At 36.9% G+C, this 23,096-nt stretch overlaps 1 protein-coding gene across 2 annotated transcripts in view; it reads right to left on the bottom strand.

Moving 5' to 3' along the window:
* DACH2 (dachshund family transcription factor 2) overlaps positions 1 to 23,096 on the bottom strand; it is a 461,558-nt gene that overhangs the window by 141,973 nt on the left and 296,489 nt on the right. The window lies entirely within an intron of this gene.

The raw sequence follows: 23,096 nt of genomic DNA, 5'->3' as shown, positions 1-23,096 counted from the left end.
ATTTCTATATGCAAACAACAAATTGCATATAGAAAGAGAAATGAAGAAATATATCCCAATTACAACTGAGCCAAAACGAAAACTATGACATTGTTCAAAGAAACAGAAGAAGGCCCAAGGAAATTAAAGATACTCCTTGCTTGTTCTTTGGATCAATTACAATTGCTATCACATCTCTCTTACCCAAAGCAATTTACGGATTTAGTGAAATAATTAGGCCTCCCATTTTCATTCATTCATTCATTCGTGTATTTACTTTCACAATGTTTGCTTTCTTTTCTTGGTGTAGTCCCCATTGAATTCCCAGCACCCATTCACCTGTGCGGAGGTGCTCTTCCTGGTCACTTTCCCTCCCCCGTCCCTGCATAATGCCCCTGACTTGCAGTTTTTTTTTTTTAAATTGTTCTTTGGTTTTGTTGTGTTTTTTTTTTATTGTTATTATCCTTTCTTTCTGCTAGTCCTGTTTTTATAATTAGTAGCTAATTTAGAAAATAGTTTCCAACATATTCCTAGATAATTATCATATGCTGCATAAAGAGAAGAATATACTTTGTGAGTCTTCTGATAAATATTACTTTCTACAAATACAAAATTAACTAAGCAGTAACCTTATACACAGTTAAATATTTTACTCAAATACTGAGTCAAACGTGTATACTAAGATAATCTGGTTTTGTTATTTAAGTGTAGATATATCTTTATACAAACATGCAGAGATGTATACACCTTTCCCTTTACTTTTATATTATCCCCCTTTTAAACCATTATCCTGTTGCTATCTATTTTTAAAACTATCATTAAGTATTCTGCTTCATAATTAAAATATCATGTAGTTTGACGCAATCCAGCAGAAGCAGTATTCAGTGAAGAATGGAGATTAGAAATATTTAAAATACGAGTGTAAAAATAAAGGGGATGGTTACAAGAACACCAGCACTAACAAGAGGAGAGAAATAGAAAAGACCCAAGCTAAGGAATGCAAGTTTATTAATGTTACCAAAAAAATTATAGACTGCTTAAAATAAAGAACTGCTGAAAGGACAAAACTCAAAATTTTTCAGAAAACTAAGCAAAAACACTGCATTGAGAAGCAGAAAGTTAAAAAATCTTACTCAGAATTCCTACTGTCAGCTAGGAAACGCCCCAGCAATTTCCTGGATTGAGTATGAAGAGAAGGTCCATGGGTTACTCCAGCCAAGTCAGTGGCAAGAGAGACTGGGTGCTAAGCCCTCCAACACCTAAGTCCACAAAATGGAATACTAAGCCCCTGATATTAAAAAACAGCATATGGTATAGCATGGCATCCATAATTAGACAGCTAATCAAGTCAAATCCAAGCTACACTACATTGTATTTTTGTTTTTCATTGAGAAATGGCATTTTTACTCCTTAATATTACAGTCTTTTTACAGATAAATTTACTAAAGCTCAGGAAAGTAACTCCTGGAATCATACAGTTTGGACACAGTGGAGTGAGAATCCCAAATTAGCAGTTTATTTCAGTCAGTCTGCCTGTTCTGCTCCCCACTATGTGTCTGATATATCCCCTTACCACCCCCCAGCCATACCTTTGGCTTACCACAGTTCTTCTATGTAAAAATAAAGATATAACAATAAAGGAATATGTATTAAAAAAATTAGAAAGTTTGTGAATTAGAAAGGTTTTGTATAATACAATATATCCTACTAACTCTTCTTTTAAATTATTTTCCTTTCTCTAATTTTTTAAAAATTTATTTATTTATTCAAACAGAACTGGAGTACGAGTCAGAGGTGTAGGAGCAGTGAGAGTCTTCACCAGAGACAGAGTGGGGAGCAGAACAGGCAGATTGATGAAGTACACTGCTGAGGGGAGCAGCGGGCATGTCAGGAGAAGTCTGGCGGGCCATGTGGGTCACCTCCAGTGCCGGGGATTGAACTCACACTGAGGCGGCTGCGGCTAGCTTGCAGTGCTGTGTCCTAACCCGTTGTGCCACCTGGGAGGCCCCTATCCAACTAACTCTTATTATCATTGCATTCAAATCTTGATTTGCAAATTCATATTTAGCTAAGAAACATTATTTTAAAGAATTTACATCAGTTATAAAAATGAATTTCCTGATAGTAAATATTATAGAGAACTAAAAAAGAACCAGTTTAAGTTTTAAAACAATTAGTAAAATAGTACTATTATTTTTACTTGCTGAGGTACCAATCTCTAGCACTGCATGTGTAATTTGGCTGTCAATTAATAGATACTTTGCTTAATTCTATTCTTCCTAGAATAGAAAGAAATAGAGTTCATATGAAGTAGTCAACTGTTTAAACAGTATGTTAATTTTTCTCAGTCCCTTGCACCATTTAATAGTAAATTATTTCCACAAAGACCAGAGCCAAAGATCCTTTGATAAATGTCTAGAAAGTAATATTCACTAGAAGAATTTGACTGGCCTGTTCCTATAAGGAATAAATCAGTCATGTGATTACCAATCCAATAATCAGAATTTTGTAAAATAAACCAACATTTTTCTAGCAATAATAGATGGAATGCTTCAAAAAGAAAAAAAAATGCATTTGTCTTACAGAATATATATGAATACTAGTGCCAGTTTTGACCTTGATTTTTTCTGCATATTTGGTTAACTCACAAGCCTAGCATGTGAGACTGGTGATCTGACCTGAAATATTAAAGGGTTGAATTAAATGATTTTCAAGTTGATCTTCCAGGTCAAGTGCAAGGCAGGTAATCACATTTTGTGTTTACCATAAAATCTAATCTCCATATCACAAATACTTGACAAGATTATTCTCCTAACATGTACTATTTCTACACAAACAGACAATGCTTCTAACAAATTGTATTTTGCTAGGGGAAAAACAGAGGCAAGAATGAACCACAATGCTCTACAATTTTGGAGTTGACATGGGCATATGTGTCCAACAAAATTACCATGGTTACTGCTGAATGGAAGATAATATTTGTATACCATATATATATAAATCAACTGATATCAAATATTTAAAAATAACTAAGACAAATGAACAAAAGAAAACATATAACCCAATCAAAATATGGGAAGAAGTATTCAATGGGCATTCATGCAAAGAAGACTTACAGATGGTCAATAGACACCTGAAAAAAAAAAAAGTTCTACATCACTGTTATTGGAGACATGCAAATCAATAAGACACCATCAGACATTTGTAAGAATGGCACATAACAAAACAATAAGAAATGGCATGTGTTGATGAGGACGTAAAGAGAATTAAATCCTCATGCACTGTTGGGAATGCAGAGTGGTTCAGCACCTATGGAAAATAATATGCAGGGTTTTTAACATACTAAACATTATGTCACCATGTGATCCAGCAATTTCACTGCTAGATAACTACTTAAAGAATACAAAACACAATTTGAATATATATACACATACACACACACACACACACACACACACGTATGATCACTGCAGCAGTATTTACAAAAGCCATGTGTGGAAACAACCTAAGTGCTCAAAGACAGATGAGTGGATTAGGACAATGTGGGATACATACAAAACAAAATAATGCTCATCTTAGTAAAAGATGCAATCTTGACTTTTCAACTACATGGATGAAACTGGAAGAGATTAAGTTAAGTGAAATAAGTCAGGAGAAGAAAGACAATGACAAATACTGAATGGTGTCAATTATCTGTGTAATTTAGGGAAATAAAAGGAAGGTTCAGATAAAACCAGTCCAGTAAGAACCCCTTAAAATCTGCATATAGAATTGTGGCTAACACTGGGGGAGGTGAGATGGGTAGAACAGAGTGGGTGTGGGACAGAGTGGAATAGAGCAGAGGACTATGGGTGTCTTGGTAGTTAATGTGGTGTGGTAATGTACACTTGCAGGAGGTGATCCTATCACTAAATAATATGTAGCATTGTAAATCAATGTTGTTTCAATGGAGATAGAAAAATAAAAATTAAATGAAAATTATAATGGTTAAATTGGGAGTTCTATTTCTTAAATTATAAATTAGTGTAGGCTTTTATATCAGTTTCTTGTCTCACCTTCATAAAAAATTACAATGTAATCTACTTATTTGTAGCAGTCACAAAGTTTTAGAAGATAAGTAGTATCTCAAACATTTATTCAATTAAATCTAACTTCTTAGATATCAGGTGTAAGAGACAAAGGTATAAACATACATAGATAAAAACATCTAGAGATGTCAATAATAGTATCAGTAACCAATTTATTAAATGTTAATACACACACCCAACATCTTATTTTCTACAAGTTGTTTTGCAAAGTAGCTCCCCTTATTCCTCTGATGGCCCACATTTTTCTTCCTTAATTCACTTAAGAGCTCAAGCTAACAACTCTCAAAAAGAATAACATGTAAAAAACCAAAAGACTCAAAAGCTAGTTATACGCACAAATTATAGTTTTCTAAATGATGTAAAGAGGCCCTCCCTAGTGGCGCAGTGGGTTAAAGCACAGCACTAAGAGGCTAAAGCCACTTCACCATGAATTCAATCCCGGCCCTGGAGGTGGTCCACATGGCATGGCAGACCTCTCCTGTCTCACACACTGCTCCCCTCAGTAGGGTACTTCACTGGTCTGCCTGTTCTACTACCCATTCTGTTTCTGGTGAATCCTCTCACTGCCCCTACGCCTCTGGCCTGCACCCCAATTCTGTATGCATAAATATAAAAATCTTTAAAAAAAGGATGTAAAGAATGTGTTTTTGGAAATTGGTCATTTCAAGCAGACTGCTAAAATAACTGATGAATGGAACTGATTTTCACCAGCTTCTGAAGAAAGTAGTTCTCAGATCTTTTTTTTTTTTTTTAAAGATTTATTTATTTATTCATACAGAACCGGGGTACAGGCCAGAGATGCGGAGGGTGAGAGGATTCACCAGAGACAGAGTGGGGAGCAGAACAGGCAGATCGACGAAGTACACTGCTGAGGGGAGCAGCGGGCGGGTCAGGAGAGGTCTGCCACGCCATGTGGTCACCTCCGGGGCAGGCGGGAATCGAACTCATGAGGAAGCGGCTTTAGATTCTCAGTGCTGTGCTTTAACCCGCTGCGCCACCAGGGAGGGCCCAGATCTTTTTTAATACATGAAGAAATGACAGTGAGGCCATATCCAAGGTGATGGAATCTTTGAGACTATGTCTAGAATACATCAGAATTCAGGTGCCCATGAAAATTCAAAAGATTCCATTTAAAATAGTTAACTTTATATTAATTTTGCATACAATTTGCCCTTTGAAAAATAGAATTTATGATGTTCAGCAAGATGGCAGCAGAGAGATGATGCCAGGCTCATCTCTTTCAAGTAGTAATAAATAATGTGCATCAGAACCATGCAACAATGAGATAAAGACAAACAGATGGCTACAACATTTAAAAGGAACCATGGCCTGGTAGAAATGGGTAGGAAAATCTTTAATTCAACTGTATTTGCAATGCTACCAGGGCAGTACAATGCCCAGGAGGGAATAGTGGGCCCTTATGGAGTGTCCCTACATCTGTTGAATCAAGGATACATACCCACATCAAAAACCTTGGAGATCCAGCTCTAAGATGGATGAGGGGATATACAGAGTTGGCACCCAGCACTGAGGGTGCACTACTGGAGAATTATATAGCAGAATAAGAGTGAAAACAACTGGGCTGACCCTGCAACTCCAATATAGAACAGCTGGAGCCCAAACCTGCATGAAGAGCTAGATGTATCACGTGTATCTCCTCATAGAGGAAGCTATTACTTGCAGCCTGAGACTGTAATTTTCTAAAACTTGTCTCCCACCCCAATTAATAAACATGTACAACATCTGAGCAGAGAGAGAATTCACCAAATAGGATCTCCAGAAGGCCAACAGATTCATGGAAATATTTTCATTATTTTTCCCAATAAGAGAGATGCAGGTTCAAATCACAATGTCACTCACACCCATGAATATGGCATACATTAAAAAGACCACCACCACTAAGTACTGGATAGAAAGTGGAGAAAAAGAACCCTACTACATTGTTCTGGGGGGACGTGAGCTTATGCAGGTATTATGGAAAGCAATCTGGATTTACTTTAAATGACTCAATATGGAAATAACTTGTGACGCAACAATTCACACTTGGGCATCTATCCAATGAATGTGAAACCATAAATCCAAAAATATGTGTTCTCCATGTTTATGACATCACTATTTATAATAGCTAGGACTGAAACAAAAGTGTCCACTTATAAATGATTCAATCAAGGAAATGTGGTATACTGACACCAAAGAATACTATTAGTTATAAGAAAGGAGGAAGTGCTCATTTAAAAAAAATGGAGTTCAAGGGAATTATGTATAATAAAACAAGTTGAAGTGATAAAGATGAATATTGGATATTTACATAATGGATAATTATAAAAGTTAAGATAATTATAAAAACTAGTAGGCATTAATTTAAAAAGTGATCATTTCTGAAGTTAAGAGAGATGGAGGAGGGTGAAAGGGACAAGTGGAAATGAGATCGTGAGGAAAAACTTCTATAAAAGCCTTGGTTTACCGTTCATCATTAACAAAAATGAAAAATAAAAATTGGTTAGTTAAAGAACAGGAATTTTTTGTGTTTTCTCCCAGACATAGCAAAAATCTTTAAAAGGGCTTGTTCCAAAATATAAAGAATTCTTAAAACTCAACAAGAGAAAACCAATCAATTAGAAATTTGGCAAAAGACTAGAAAAAACTACTAACAAAACCTATAGAAATGGAAAGTTAGCACATGAATACATGTTCCTCATATATTACCAGGGACCTGAAAATTGAGAGAACAATATAGTTCTAAATTAATTTAAATAGCCAAAATTCAAAACACTGACAATACCAAATGGTGGCAAGGCTGTGGAACTACAGGTGCTCACATTCTGTCTGGTGGGAACGCAAACTCTTACAGCCATTTCGGAAGATAGCTTTAAACAAAAATATACATAAATATTAACACATGATCCATGATTTTCATATTTCCTCAAATGAGTTAAAAATTCATGTCCACCCATAAAGTTGCATAAGAATATTTAGCACATCCATTCTTAATAACTAAGCCTTGGAAGCAAACCTGATGCCCCCAAAGTGGCCTGGATAATCAAACTGCTAAATTACAAAAAGAGTATTATTCGGCCCTCCCTGGTGGCGCAGCGGGTTAAAGCACAGCACTGAGAAACTAAAGCCACTTCCGCATGAGTTCGATCCCCGCCTGCCCCGGAGGTGACCACATGGCGTGGCAGACCTCTCCTGACCCGCCCGCTGCTCCTCTCAGCAGTGTACTTCATCGATCTGCCTGTTCTGCTTCCCGCTCTGTCTCTGGTGAATCCTCTCACCCTCCGCATCTCTGGCCTGTACCCCAGTTCTGTATGAATAAATAAATAAATCTTAAAAAAAAAGAGAATTATTCATCAGTAAAAGGAAATCAACTATGAAGTTACAGATACACGAGTGTCCTTAAATGCAGATTGGTAAGCGAACAAACATAGCCTTAAAACATTATAGTATATAATAGTCCTGCTATATAATAGTCTGAAAATGGGAAAACTATGGAGACAGTATAAAGATCAGTGGTTTCCAGAGGTTCAGACCAGACAAAGGAAGGATGAGTCAACAGAACACAAGGGATTGCTAGGTCAATAAAGCAATTCTGGATGATGGGCTTATAAGTGAGATTGTTTTCTTGTTTTTTTTTTTTTCTTCTAGCATATTATTTCATATGTAAATCCAATGGATTTTTTTTTATTTTATAGCATGTCACTTTGCTATGCTGATTTTTTGTTTCTAAGTTTTACCAAGGATTTATTATTATTTATGCATATAAGAACTGAGGTGTATGCATATAAGAACTGTCCAGAGGTACAGGATGAGAGGACTCACCAGAGACAGGGTAGGGAGCAGAACAGGCAGATCTACTGAAATACACTGCTGAGGAGAGCAGCAGGAGAGACAGGAGAGGTCTGCTGTTCCATGTGGCTTATCTCCCTGGCCGGGGATGTAACTGATGTTGTAGTGGATTGATAGCGATATGTCTTTAACTCCTGCGCCTGCCTTTTAATGGAGTTTTACCTATGAATATTGTCATGGTGTCTGCAAATTGTTATTCAATTTTTTCTTACTATATATTTTACTTATATATTTAATTTCCTAAATGCACTAGTTAGGACTTCCAATGCTCTGCTGATGTGCTAAAGTACACAGATTTGCAAATTCTGAACCATCCTTCCATCCTTGAATAAATCCCTCTTGTTCATGGGGTATGATCTTGTTAATGTATTATTGAATTGGTTTGTTAAGAATTTGTTGAGGATTTTGGCATCAGTGATATTAGTTGATAGTTGTTTTGTTTTTTCTTGTGAATCCCTTCTCTGATTTTGGAATAAGAGTGTTGTTGGCCTAATAAAATGTCTAGAACCATTCCCTCATCTTAAATTTTTGGAAAGAATTTGAAAAGAATTGGTATCGGTTTGTCATTGAAGTCTTCTTGCTAGAACTCACAACTGAAATCATCTGGTGCTGGGCTTATGTTTTTGGAAGAATTTCGAATACTGTTTCATTCTCTTTGTTTTATTCAGGGCTGTATTTAGGGTTGCTATTTATCCTTATTCAATTCAGAAGGTTGAATGCTTCTAAGAATTTCTTATTTCTTCTAGATTAGCCAATTATTGGCATAAATATACAGATAGTGATCTCTTAGGTTGTTCTGTATTTATGAGATGTCACTTCTCTTAAATTTCTGTTCAGTTCCATTGTAACCTGAATTAATCATAAGTGTTCTCCTATTTTTTATTGAATCTAACTCCATTTAGGTGTTCGTCAACTTTATATAATTGTACAAAGAACCTGCTCTTGATTTCACTGATTTTTTTTGTCCTTTTTCATTCAATCTTATTTTCACTCACTTTTTATTATTTCCTTATTTCAAATGTTTTTTTTTTCTTTTGCTTGATCTTTTCTTTGTAGTCCCTTGAGTAGAAAGGTTAGATTATTTATTGGAACTCTTTCTGAGATCTTGATGTGGCGCTATACTGCTATGTACTTCTAAGCACTGCTTTTGCTGCATTCCATAGTTTCTGGTGTCTTCATTTTCATTTGTCTCCAGGTATTTTTAAACTTCTCCTTTGATATCTTCATTCAATATATTTCATTTGACACCACATTCAAGGCTTTTCTGCTTTTTTTCTGTGGCTGATTTCTACTTTGATACCATTGTGACCAGAAAAAGCTTAATATAACTTAAAATTCATGAATTTATTAATACTTACTTTTTACTCCACCCAACAAGCAGTCTATCCTGAAAAAATATTCTATATGCATTTGAGAAGAATGTCTATCAACATCTACTAAGCCCATCTGGTCTAATTCCTTGATTAAGCTAATTGTTTCATTCATGATTTTCTATCTGTTTGATCTGATCACTGATGAAAGAGGGGTATTGAAATAAAAAATCCTCTACAAATTATTTTTGCTGCTACTGACTTAAAATCTGTAAGTAAATTGTATTATATGCATATATATATATATTATTGATTTTTTAAAAAAAATATTTATTTACCTATACATACAGAACTGGGGTACAGGCCAGAGGTGCAGGAGCGGTGAGAGGCTTCACCAGAGACACAGTGGAGAGCGGAACAGGCAGATAGACCAAGTACACTGCCGGTGGGCTGGTCAGGAGAGGTCTGCCTCGCCATATGTGGGTCACCTCCGGGGCGGGGATCGAAATGCTGAAGTGGGTGAGTGGCTTTAGCTTCTTAGTGCTGTGCTTTAACCCACTGCACCACAAGGGAGGGCCCTATTACTGTTATTATTTTTAAGTAACAGTGCTTTACAAAACAGTACATGATTTGGAGATATAGGATCACACAGTTTTAGGGGTATGCTATATCACAACACCAACCAAAAACAGAACGAAAGTCCTCCACAATAGAGGATTGTGCCTTCTCTTCACTTAGCCTCCTCCCCTTCACCCTCTTGTAGTGTAAACTATACAATCAGATTTCAAGTGTTTTTTTTTTTAATATTTATTTATTTATACATACAGAACTGGGATACAGGCCAGAGGTGCAGGGTGGTAAGAGGATTCACCAGAGACAGAGTGGGGAGCAGAACAGGCAGATGGACGAAGTACACTGCTGAGGGGAGCAGCAGGTGGGTCAGGAGAGGTCTGCCATGCCATGTGGTCACCTCCAGGGCAGGCGGGGATCGAACTCATGCTGCAGTGGCTTTAGCTTCTTAGTGCTGTGCTTTAACCCGCTGCGCCACCAGGGAGGGCCCCTCAAGTGTTTTTAATTGGTTGGCTTTAGCTGATCCTCTGTTTTGTTCTCTATATTCCACATTTAACTTACACCATCCAACATTCCTCAAGTCTTTCTTTAACCTTCTGATTTATTTTTTTAGTATAATCCTGTCAAGATCTATCTATGTTATCACAATGCAACAGTTAATCTTTATTTATATCTGAATCGTACCCACTGTGTACATTTTACATGTCTTCCCAATCCACTCATTTGTCTTTGGGCAGTGAGTTGTTTCCCTAACTTGCCTATTGTAGATAGTGTTGCAATGAAGATAGGGGTGTAAATATTCCTTTAAAATGCTGATTTATGGTGGAATTGTTGTATCACAAAATACCTTTTTAAAAATATTTTGAGAACTATCCATACTGTTTCCACAGGGGCTGAACCAGTTTACATTTTTACCAACAGTGTATAAAGTATCCTTTTTGTCCACATACTTCCCAACACTTGCTGTTTCTAGTCTTTCTGATACAGGCCTTATTCACGGGTTGGGGGGAGATGTCATTGTGGTTTTGAGTTACATATCCATGATGATGAGCATTTTTCATGTGTTTATGTCTGCTTATTCACTGAATAAATTATGTGTTGCCCCTTCGCTTTCTTTTCCTTCTGGAAAAACTGTTGTCTTTATGTTGCCTTTTCTAATGGAGTCAGGTGTGTCTTGAAGTTTTTTTTTTTTAACTTTGTATCTCTTAAGTAGAATATTTTTGAATAGTTAAATATCTGGACGAATAAGTGACTAATTACAAATCAATGCAATCATATTTAATTTAAACACTAGACTTCAAAAAGTAGCTATTAATAGGTGGTTTTAACACTAATAGAGAGTATTTTCTTTACGATGTTTATCATATACTCACAAAATAGTTAGATGGGGGGGGGTAACATTACTGTTATTTTCCCTAAAATCCCTTAGGGATTTCCCTAAAATTCCTTTTTGGTATAGTGTAAAAACTAGATGTACCAAATTGTTTTAACCTGAAGTCAAATAATCTATATCTTGCATTTCATATAGCAATTCTATCAACGAGTATTTGTCATGCACATGCTTATGTGAACATATTTTTATTAATAATGTATTTTGATTTTACCTAGGCATGATAGAGATTCAGGATTTAGTGAATTCTGCTCTGATACAATTTTTTTTTTTTTGTAATGGAGTTCTAGGGATACTGAAAAGACAGCACTATATAAGTTTGTAATTTAGGTAGAGTACAGTTCACAGTTAAATCTTCTCTCAAAGACACTGTTGTTAAGTGGTACATGAAATGCAACTCAATTTCTGGACTGATCACTTGTCAGATTTTATTGAAATCATAGTCATTTTTGTGTTTTTTATCAACTCTCCCCGACATTGCAGCTGAACATAATTAACAATTTGTTCTAATTTGCTATAACTCAAAAGTAAGCCAGATCAATTTTTTGGTCATTAAAATCTGTAAGGAAAAAAATTACTCTCAAGTGCCAAAACTATTATAGCAATAGTTTAAAGTTGGCATCAGTCTTTGTAGATTATTTTTTAAATTTACTAAAATGATGTTTATGACTGAAACACAGATTCTAAGTAGTAAGAATCCAACATAACACATCAGCAAATCAATGACCCACATTCAGGTAAAAACAAAATTCCTTCTTGCTATTGAGCAAATATTTTCCAACCTTATCTCTCAGTTTTATAAGAAAGTCAATAAAGCATTAATCACAAAATAAATAGGATTTTGTGTACTTTGTTACTTTAGAATTTTTTAAACTTCAGATTTAATTTTCTTCAGTCAACTACTAATAAAAAGTTAAAAGCATAATTAACTGATTTTTAAAGGTGGCTTCTGGTGAGCTTCTCCTGCCTCCTTCATTAAATACTTAATAAACACAGTACTTGATGTTTCAAAGAACAGGACTTCCTTGGAAATTGTGACATTTTGATTTTGAAATGAAAACAGCACTGATTTACAACATTGACTATGGTTCAGAGGTACAGATTCATACCTCTTCAGATGAAGGTTGCCACCCCCTACCCACAACTAAGGAGTCCATGTTCCTCCACCATAGGCCAAATCTTAAGGTTTTTTTTTTTCTTCTAAAGATTTATTTATTTGTGCATACAGAACTGGAGTACAGGCCAGAGGCTCAGGGGCGGTGAGAGGCTTCGCCAGAGACAGAGTGGGGAGCAGAACAGGCAGACAGAGGAAGTACACTGCTGAGGGGAGCAGCGGGAGGGTCAGAGAGGTCTGCCGCGCCATGTGGTCACCTCCGGGGCAGGCGGGGATCGAACTCATGAGGAAGTGGCTTTAGCTTCTCAGTGCTGTGCTTTAACCTGCTGCGCCACCAGGGAGGGCCCCAAATCTTAAATTTTATTATTTCATTAAGAAAAGAGGAAATGCTTACCTGGTCCTGAAGGAAATAAACAAAATGACAGTGAAAAAAATGTTTTTGAATGCCTGATTATAACCTTTCCCTTGAAACTTTTATGCATTCAAGGCATTTTGAAACAAAATGTATACTTACATTTAATGTATAACACTCCATTGACTTTATCACCCTTAAAATAATTTACTTTCATAAAGTAATTATGGCTTAGGCAAATAAGCTATGATTTTCTTAACTTTTGCAGATAACCAACAGTTCACACATGATCATTTTACCATGCATCCTGTACCATGTACAAAATTATGTATTGATAGAGTTCCAGTGAATGTGAGAAAAGATGTATAGCACCACATAAATTGATTTGCAATTTTGGTACACTTCACAGTTAAGTCTTTTTTTAAAGACTTAAATGGTACATAAAATCATACCAAATCTCTGGACCGCTTCCTTGTTAAATTTTATTGAAATCACAGTCATTTTTGTGGTTTTTATCAAGTCTGTAGCAATGTTTGATGTTTTCCTGATGAGAAAAGTTTATGTTTAGGGTACTAAAACTCAAATTATCTCATTTTTTTTGTGTTGGAACATTCCTATAGCATAAAAGAACCCTTATGTATATTTCCCAACCTGACCGGATATACATATTTACACGTAACATAAAACTCTGACAGGTAGTACTACTTTCTTTTTAATAATTAAAATACCAATTTCTAACTTGAGGTGTGCAGTATGTACGCATGCACTTTGTAATACTTTCCATGCATATATAAACACCTATGGGAAAGAAAGCACTCAAGAGAAAATCTCAAAAATAACAGTATGTGTGTATCTCTATGCTTGGGTACATACTTTTGCTAATATGGGAGAGATGTATCTGTAGTAGTATTTTACAACTTGTAAATCTAAAGGTCAGTGGGTCAGGATCATAATTATAGCAATTGTTCAGGCAGGTCTCAATAATAAATGCCATCATACTAACCGTTAGTGTGCGTAATTAAAATGTGACTGCTAAAAAAATAGGGCAACTGAGAGAGATTGTATATGCACCAATTAAAGACATGTTTTGGACACAATTGCCAGAAAGCAATTTCAATAAGTTTGTAAGTTTTGTGTCAATTTCAAATCAATTCAATCAAGTCATGGCAGAACACAGCATTATGCCTTAATTGAAGCAATGGCATTGTAATAGGCACCAAAGCACACTTTGTTAATGTATGGATCATGTGAATACATTCAGCATATAAGCCAACAGAAAAGATTTTTCAACAAAATTCTAATTTATGTTTTGTTTAGTATATACTGAATTTTGTTCTTAGATGAAGAGAGGGAAAGGAAACATTTAAAATATGTCCCTATTATATGCCTGTGCTGAGAAGTGACAATACTATTTCCAACCTGAGTGTGGGCAATAAAGCCTAAAGAAGAGCAGAGTTAGGTCATGAGGTAGAGCTATACAGGAACACTTCAAATGGTAACAAGTATATTGTCACATATTAGACATATAATGTTTTCTCCACATTTTCTAGCAATATTTTTTCTCCAGCCAGTATGGTTTACCTAAAGAACAGTAAGACCTATGAAGGAAAAATATTCAGGACTATTAACTATAACCCTACTGATGGAGAGTGGTTGTTTTATACCTTCTTCCACTTTAAGAGTTTTTGATACAAGTCTAGACAAAGTGGCAGCAGCATATGTTAACTCTATGGCTTTCAATGGTTATAACATGCCTATCTAAGAAGCAAATCCCTTATTTCCTTTATACTCATACTTTGTAATATTTCTAACACATGAGAGGAGCAAAGAGGGTTGATGATGGAGAATCTTCTTGGTTTAAAACACTATATTATTCCTGGCCCTCCCTTGTGGCGCAGCGGGTTAAAGCACAGCATTGAGAATCTAAAGCCACTTCTGCATGAGTTCGATTCCCGCCTGCCCCGGAGGTGACCACATGGTGTGGCAGACCTCTCCTGACCCGCCCGCTGCTCCCCTCAGCAGTGTACTTCCTCGATCCATCTGCCTGTTCTGTTCCCCACTCTGTCTCTGGTGAAGCCTCTCACTGTCCCTGAGCCTCTGGCCTGTACCCCAGTTCTGTATGCACAAATAAATAAATCTTAAAAAAAAAAAAAAACAAAAATAAAAACACTATATTATTCCCAGCAACAGTAACACGCAGCCACTTTCTGTGAAGTGCCTCTAACCCTAGGCACACCACCAGTGAATTGGGTACTGAACAGGGCCCTACCTGACAACAGCAAACATCAGCCACTCCCTGGGAAGCACCTTCAACCACAGGCATACCCACTGGGACTCAGGAACAGACTCAGTTCCCAGTCAACATATCACAGAAACCCAGCTGACACCAGCAATCCTTAGTCACCCTCAGGAAATGCCCCTGAACCTGGGCACATCTATTGGCACCATGGGTACCAATGTAGGCCACCAGTCTGGAAACACACCTGATGGGATCAACAACTCCCAGCCACAATCTGGTGAATACTCAGGCCCAATATAGTAAGGATGGAAACATACCTAGCATTGACCAAACCCACAATAGTGAGGCTCTGAATACAGAGGGGAAGCAGAAGAGCACAATGAATGACCACAGAAATCCGAAGGGAATACTATAGTACAAAAAGAGAACACAACTCCACAACCCTATCACAAAGACATGGAAAATATAGTGCTCCTATCAGACATATAATTCATGCTTTTCATCAGAAAGAATTTCAAAGAACACAGAGAAATTTCTGAAATGCACATCAAGAATATACACAATATAGAGAGAAATGAATGTACTATAAAACGAATGAACAGAAGATCAAAATGATACTATAAAGGAGGAATAACTGCCAATAAATTAAAAAAGAGTAATAGAGAAGAAAATCCTATAGAAAGCTATAGAAGTACAATAAACAATGGAAGAGCAAGTCACTGAATTTAAAGATAATAATCTACAAAATAAGATATAAGGAGAAAATCAAGCTAAAAAATGGAGAAACACTTTGTGAACTATCAAAAAATATGAGGAAAGGCAATATAAGAATGGATATCCACCAACAAGCAAAATAAAGCAGAATATAAACAACTAGGACTTAATTATACTGAAAGGCTTCTATAGAGCAAAAGAAACTGTAACTGCAACAAAGTGACATCCCACAGAATGGGAAAAAATATTTTCAAAACCTGCATCTCACTAGAGACTGATACCAAAGATCTAACAAGAGTTCACTGAACTCAACGAAAAGATAACATTCCAGTCGATAAATGGGCAGAAGAGCTAAATATGCATGCCTCCAAAGACAGGTTTGTGAAAAAATATTCATCACTTTTCATTAGGGAAATGTAAATCAAAACCACCTCACAAGTATGTGGTATGGAGAAGAGGTGTCATATTGGTAATATGGATAATGATCCATGTTAACAACAATGGAAAAAAAAAACAGCAAGAACTGTCTAGGGTGTGGAATAAATGAAACCCTCTTACACTGTTGGTGGTAATGTAGACTGGTCCAGCCCTTATGGAAAACAGTGTGGTGGCTCGTCAAAACATTAAAATGGATCCATTATATGACCCAGCAACTCTACCCCTATCTACCCAAAGAACACTAACTCAAAAGGGAACTGGCACTCCTTTGTTGACAAAGCACTATTTGTGACAATTAAGATAGGGAACCACCTATTTGTCCTAAAACATGAGTGTATCAAGTAAATGTGTATATATTCGGGCCCTCCCTGGTGGTGCAACAGGTTAAACCACAACACTATGAAGCTGTCCGCAGCCACTGCAATGAGAGTTCAATTCCCAGGCCAGGAGGTGACACACATGGTGCAGCAGATCTCTCCCGATCCACCCACTGCTCCCCTGAGTAGTATATTTCACTCAATCTATCTGTTCTGCTCCCTCTCTGGTGAATTATCTCATGCCCCCCACACCTCTGGTCTGTACCCCAGTTCTTGTATACATAAATATATAAGAACTCAGCAATCATAAAAGATAAATGCATGCTCTTTATAGTAATATGGATAGAACTGGAAGGAATTCTGTGAGGCAAACTAAGGTAGGAGAAAGATAAATACTAGGTGATGTCATTTATATATGAATTATAGAGAAACCAAACAAAAGGTTGGACAAACATTGAAGTCAACCCTTTAAGTCTGCCCAGAGAATTGTAGCATACAGGAGGAGGAGAGGAAGGGGAGTGGGTATGGTGATATTATGGAGATGAACTATGAAATATGGTGTAGGATCCTAGGTACTTTGGTGTGGGAGAGGTATAGTCACAACATCTGAATGGAGAAATACTGTCTTGTTAAAAAAAATTAACAATAATGTAAAGCAATAGTACTTCATTGAAAATAAATTGACTAATAAATCACTGCACAGAGTTTGTGAGAGTAAGTTTAATCTTCAGATTTAGGGGAATAAGTTGACTCCTCCCCATACGTATGTAACACACTATACCAACCATCAAAGAACCCGTCGTCCTTTATCAACCACAGGTCTCCGTTACTGCTCTGTTTCATACGACCACCCCCTTTTCCCTCCAGTAGTCTCAATTCTGCAGTGATCTTTCTAAGCTTTGTATTGGTTTGTCAGTTCCTTTGTTTGTTTCACTATATTCTCATATGAATGAAGATATGTAAACTTTTAAAGAATTAAGTTCTACATATCTAATATGAGTGATAGAAGTTGAGCAAATTTAGGCCTCCTCTTTGAATATATATTCTTCTTTATTACTTTGCTTTTAAAATTACCAATAAATACTTCTATGGTAAACATTTTTAATCCCCTTTCTCTTCTACTCCTCTCTACTCCTTTCTACCCTGTTCCCTGCCTTTTACCTCCCTCCCTTCCTTCCATACGTCCTTTCCCCTTCAATCCTACTTCTTCCCTTCCTTCTTTCTTCCCATTCTTCTACTCTCCTGTGTTCCTTCCTCCCTCCATCGCTTCCCTAATTTCCATATTTTATTTCAATGTTTACTGATATGAAAAAAAATAGAAATAAAATTCAAGATCTCCGACCTTAGTGACCTATGTTTTGTGGTTGGATCCTAACAAATCTAATAAGAAAAAACGTTTACTAATTTATAGAGTTAGAAATAAGAGATATAAATTCATGTAAAGTAGAGTTGAAGCAGTTCAAATAACTAATAACTAATGCTTAATGATGTCATGTGGAATGGTATGAAGAATGAGAAGTAAGAGTCACACAGAAGTCAGATCAAAAAAGTCCTACAATCTCCAAAACTGAACCTATGAAATAAAGTAATGAATATCTCCATATTAAATACATTAAATGTGAATTCAAAACCTTAAAGAAATAAAAATGGCAGACCTAGATAGCTTCCCTGGTAAATTTAATTAAACATTAAAAAACAATCCAGTTTAAAGCATTTTGAACTTCTGCAATGTTAGTGGAGATGCAAATTAGTTGAGCCCACTTCAGAAATTCAGTAATTTTCTCCTAAACATACGTTTACCACTTGACCCAGTAAACTACTTTTTTTTTTTTTAAGATTTATTTGTACATACAGAACTGGGGTACAGGACAGAGGCTCAGGGGTGGTGAGAAGCTTAACCAGAGATAGAGCGGGGAGCAAAACAGGCAGATCAATGAAGTACACTGCTGAGGGGAGCAGCGGGCGGGTCAGGAGAGGTCTGCCGCGCCATGTGGCCACCTCCGGGGCAGGCGGGGATCGAACTCATGCGGAAGTGGCTTTAGCTTCTCAGTGCTGTGCTTTAACCCGCTGCGCCACCAGGGAGGGCCCCCAGTAAACTACTTTTAATGCAAGAGAAATGAAAGGGAGGATATATCATCAAAATGGTGACAAAGGAGCTCCTTGCTTTGGTCCCAAAAGGAACATCTAACAAGTGGCCAGAAAAACACTATACCATGAGAGTCCCATGTCTCAGCTCAGGATAACTGTGAAGCACCCATTATACCTCACAGACCAGCACCCACTATAACAGAGTCTAACTGGATGAAGGACAATCATGCTTCAATGGACAGAAAAAGAGATAGAAGGAGAAAAACATGGGGTGGTGGTCAGGGGTGAGAGACAGACAACAGGGCTGCTAGTTTAATCAGGTGCCCTAGAAAGTGGAGAGCAGACCATGTGGGGGCACACATGCATGATATAAGGAAAACATGGAGGAAATAGTATGCATCACACACTTTGTGTCCTTTGTAAGGAAAATAAATGAAGGCACTCCATACAACACTCTTCCTCAACCACCGCAGGACTAGTGTTGACCTTGTGACATATGCTGACAACAAATTGCCAAGTCTCAGATCTGGGACCCCAGGGAAAATAGAAACTAATATGAAACATGCCCCCTCCTCTAACATATTTGTGACAGTGCCTGGAAATATCCATAACCCACACTAAACTGATGGCAAATGAAAAATAGGTTCCATTACTTATAGAAGTTACTTGTGGCAAAAGCCACAAAATAATAAAATAAAATCACATTATATTACCACCTGCAGGAAACGTAAATATAGATCAATGCTCTACGTTACTGATACAGATATATGTTATTATAAAGGAGGGAAATTTTAAGTAGTGAAATGGGCAAACATGAAATGTAACACATGACATCTTAAGACATCAAGAGAATATAACATCACAAGGAGAAAAAAGTGTCCAGAATCTAACTACAGACATGGCATACTTTATTTTCTTATTAGTTAGAGGGTTCAAAATATTAATAAAGAAACTCAAAGAGGGGCCCTCCCTGATGGCACAGCTGGTTAAATTACAGAACTAAGAAGCTAAAGCCACTTCAGTATGAGTTCAAGCCCTGCCCTGGAGGTGATCCACATGGTGCAGTAGAACTCTCCTGACACATCCGCTGCTCCCCTCAGCAGTGTAGTTCATCAGTTGGCCTGTTTTGTTCCCCATTCTGTCTCAGGTGAATCCTCTCACCGCACCTACATATCTGGCCTGTACTCCAGTTCTGTATGCATAAATAAATCTTAAAAAAAAAAAACCTCAAAGAAATAGAAAACTAAAAAGGCAAATCAAAGTTAGACCAAAGAATTCAGAGCAGCAAATAAAAAATATACAAGAAAAATTCAGTAAAACAAATTAATGTACTCATAAATAAATATAATGACCAGAAAGTAGGCATTAGAACATGAATTAAGGGGCCCTCCCTGGTGGCACAACAGATTAAAGTGCAGTACTAAGAAGCTAGCCAAAGCCACCTCAGCACAAATACAATCTCCACACAGGGAGGTGACCCACATGGCGCAGCAGACCTCTCCTATCTCCCAGATGCTCCCCTCACCAGTGTATTTCAGTAAATCTGCATGTTCTGCTCCCTACTCTATCTCTGGTGAATCCTCTCACTGCCCCTGTACCTCTGGCCTATACCCCAGTACCATATGCATAAGTAAGTCCTTTTTACAAATAAAAAATGCCAGGAGTGGCCCTCCCTGGTGGTGCAGCGGGTTAAAGCACAGCACTGAGAAGCTAAAGCCACTTCCGCGTGAGTTCGATTCCCGCCTGCCCCGGAGGTGACCACATGGCGTGGCAGACCTCTCCTGACCTGCCCGCTGCTCCCCTCAGCAGTGTACTTCGTCGATCTACCTGTTCTGTTCCCCACTCTGTCTCTGGTGAAGCCTCTCACTGCCCCTGAGCCTCTGGCCTGTACCACAGTTCTGTATGCACAAATAAATAAATCTTTAAAAAAAAAATGCCAGGAGCACAAGGATGGTTCAACATCAGAAAATTAATTAATGTAATCTGTCACATCAACTGACAGAAAAAATAAAAAAACCACATAATCATATCAACAGATGCAGAGAAGGCATCTGACAAAGTTCAACATGCATTTATATTTAAGGCACTCAAAATCTTTGAATACAAGGACCATACCTCAACATGATAACAGCCATATATGACAAAACCACAGCCAATATTATCCTCAATGGAGAAAAGCTGAAAGCCTTTCCTTTGAGATCAGGAACAAGACAAGGGTATCCATTATCGCCACTGCTCTTCAACATAACATTGGGTGTTCTAGCCAGAGCAATAACACAGGAAAAAGATATACAAGGAATCCAAATAGGGAAAGAAGAAGTAAAACTATCCTTATTTGCAGATGATATGTAAATTTACATGAAAAATCATAAAAACTCCATAAAGAAACTAATCAAAACAACTAGTTTAGTAAGGTAGCAGGATATAAAATCAACACACAAAAGTCAGAAGAAGCAGAAATAAAAAAAAATCCCCTTTTCAATTAAAACAAAAAGAATCAAATACCTGGGAATCAACCTAACATAAGAGGTAAAAGACTTATACAAAATTAATGAAATGACAAAACACTGTTAAAAGAAATACAAGAAGACACCATAAAATGGAAAGACATTCCCTGCTCATGGATTGGGAAAGTTAACAACATCAAAATGGCCATCCTACCAAAAGCGATATACAGATTTAATGCTATCCCAATAGAAGTCTCATTGACATTCGTCAAAGAAACAGAACACGTATTGATGAGATTCATATGGAACCACAAAGAACCTCAAATACCCAAAACTCTCATGACTAAAAAGAAAGAGAACAGAGGCATCACATTCCCAAACTTCAAGCTATACTACAAAGTCATAATAATCAAAACTGCATGGTACTGGAACAAGAACAGACACACACACCAGTGGATTCAAATAGAAAACCCAGATATAAACCCACAGGTTTATGGGCAGCTAATCTTTGTCAAAGGAGCAAAGAAAATACAATGGAACAAAGAAGGTTTGTTCAACAATTGGTGCTGGGGAAACTGGGAAGCTACATGCAAAAAATGAAACTAGATCACTACTCGCACCATACACAGAAATCAACTCGAAGAGGATTAAATATCTAGACATAAGAGTGGAAACCATAAAATACCTGGCATCAAAGATGGGTGAAACTACATGACATACACTTCAGTAACATCTTTGAATATACAGCACCCAATGCAACAATAGTGAAAGAAAGGATAAATAGATGGGACTAAAAATTAAAGAGCTTCTGTACAGAAAAGAGACATAACAAAAACAAAAGGACATCCCACTGATTGGGAAAAAAGGTTCTCATACAAAACTAGTGATAAAGGATTGATTGCAAAGATATACAAAGAACTGATAAAGCTCAACACAAATAAACAGCTCTATCAAAAAAAATGGGCAGAAGAACTAAAAGACACTTCTCTAAAGAGGAAATGCAGATGGCCAACAAGCATATGAAAAAATGTTCAACATCACTTGTAATAAGGGAGATGTGTATTAAAACCACAATGAGATACCATCTCACACCAGTGATACTGGCATATCTTAAAACAACTAGCAACAACAAATGTTGGCAAAGATGTAGAGAAAAAGAACTCTCCTGCACTGCTGGTGGAAACACAAACTAGCACAACCACTACGGAAAACTGTTCAAAGTTTCCTCAAACTGCTAAACATGGAGCTTACATATGACCCAGCAATCGCACTCCTAGGTATTACCCAAAAGATACAAAAACACTGATTCAAAAAGGTGCCTGTGCTCCCATGTTTATTGCTGCTTTATTTACAATTGAAAAGACATGGAAACAACCCAAATGCCCAAAAGATGACTGGAAAAAAACGATGTGGTACATATATACAATTGAATATTACTCAGCAACCAAAATAAATAAATAAATAAATAAGCACATGCCTTTTGCAATAACATGGATGAGCTGGAAAAGACCATGCTTAGTGAAATAAGCCAGAAAGAAAAGGAAAAATACCGGATGGTTTCATTCACAGCGGGAGTATAACAGGCCAGGGAGAAAATAATAATAATGAACAGCTATATACCAGAGACATTTTATGGGTGTGGAGTGGAGAATGGGATGAGAAATGGGGGAGGAGGGCATGGGACCATGGTGATGGCAGATGGATAAATTGGTGATGGGAAGTCCACAGGGATTGCAACTGAGATGGAAAAAGGCACAAAATGATATAAAACTATAATGATGATGATGATGAAGTAAATAATAATAAAAAATCTAACGTAGTGGTTACTTATTTTTATATTTAGAATCCCTGTACTGTGAGAAAAAAATTGTAGGTTTCAGGTGACTTTATTGTATCTTGTTAAAGTCTGTTAAATTTACTCTGATCCCACTTATCTACGTTACTAATTCATAATACACTTAATGGCATACAATTTTATAGCACCTTAGTACACATACCCAAAATACTGGGAGCACATGGCATGCTATTATAGGTGATGCTCAGCTATTAGTGAACATTATGAACTTAAAAAACTTTTGATTCTAATATTTAAAAGATTTCAATAAACTTGACTGCACAATAGTCAATTTTTAGCCCAAACCATTACTTCCAAAGAGAAAAAAAACTCATAACATCAAGAGAATATAACATCACAAGGAGAAAAA

This window comes from Condylura cristata, unplaced genomic scaffold (genome assembly GCF_000260355.1).
Source record: "Condylura cristata isolate star-nosed mole 26May11 unplaced genomic scaffold, ConCri1.0 scaffold00019, whole genome shotgun sequence".
Taxonomy (NCBI): Eukaryota; Metazoa; Chordata; class Mammalia; order Eulipotyphla; family Talpidae; genus Condylura; species Condylura cristata.
The sequence above is the reverse complement of the archived record's forward strand: the minus strand, read 5'-3'. Positions and strand labels throughout refer to the sequence as shown.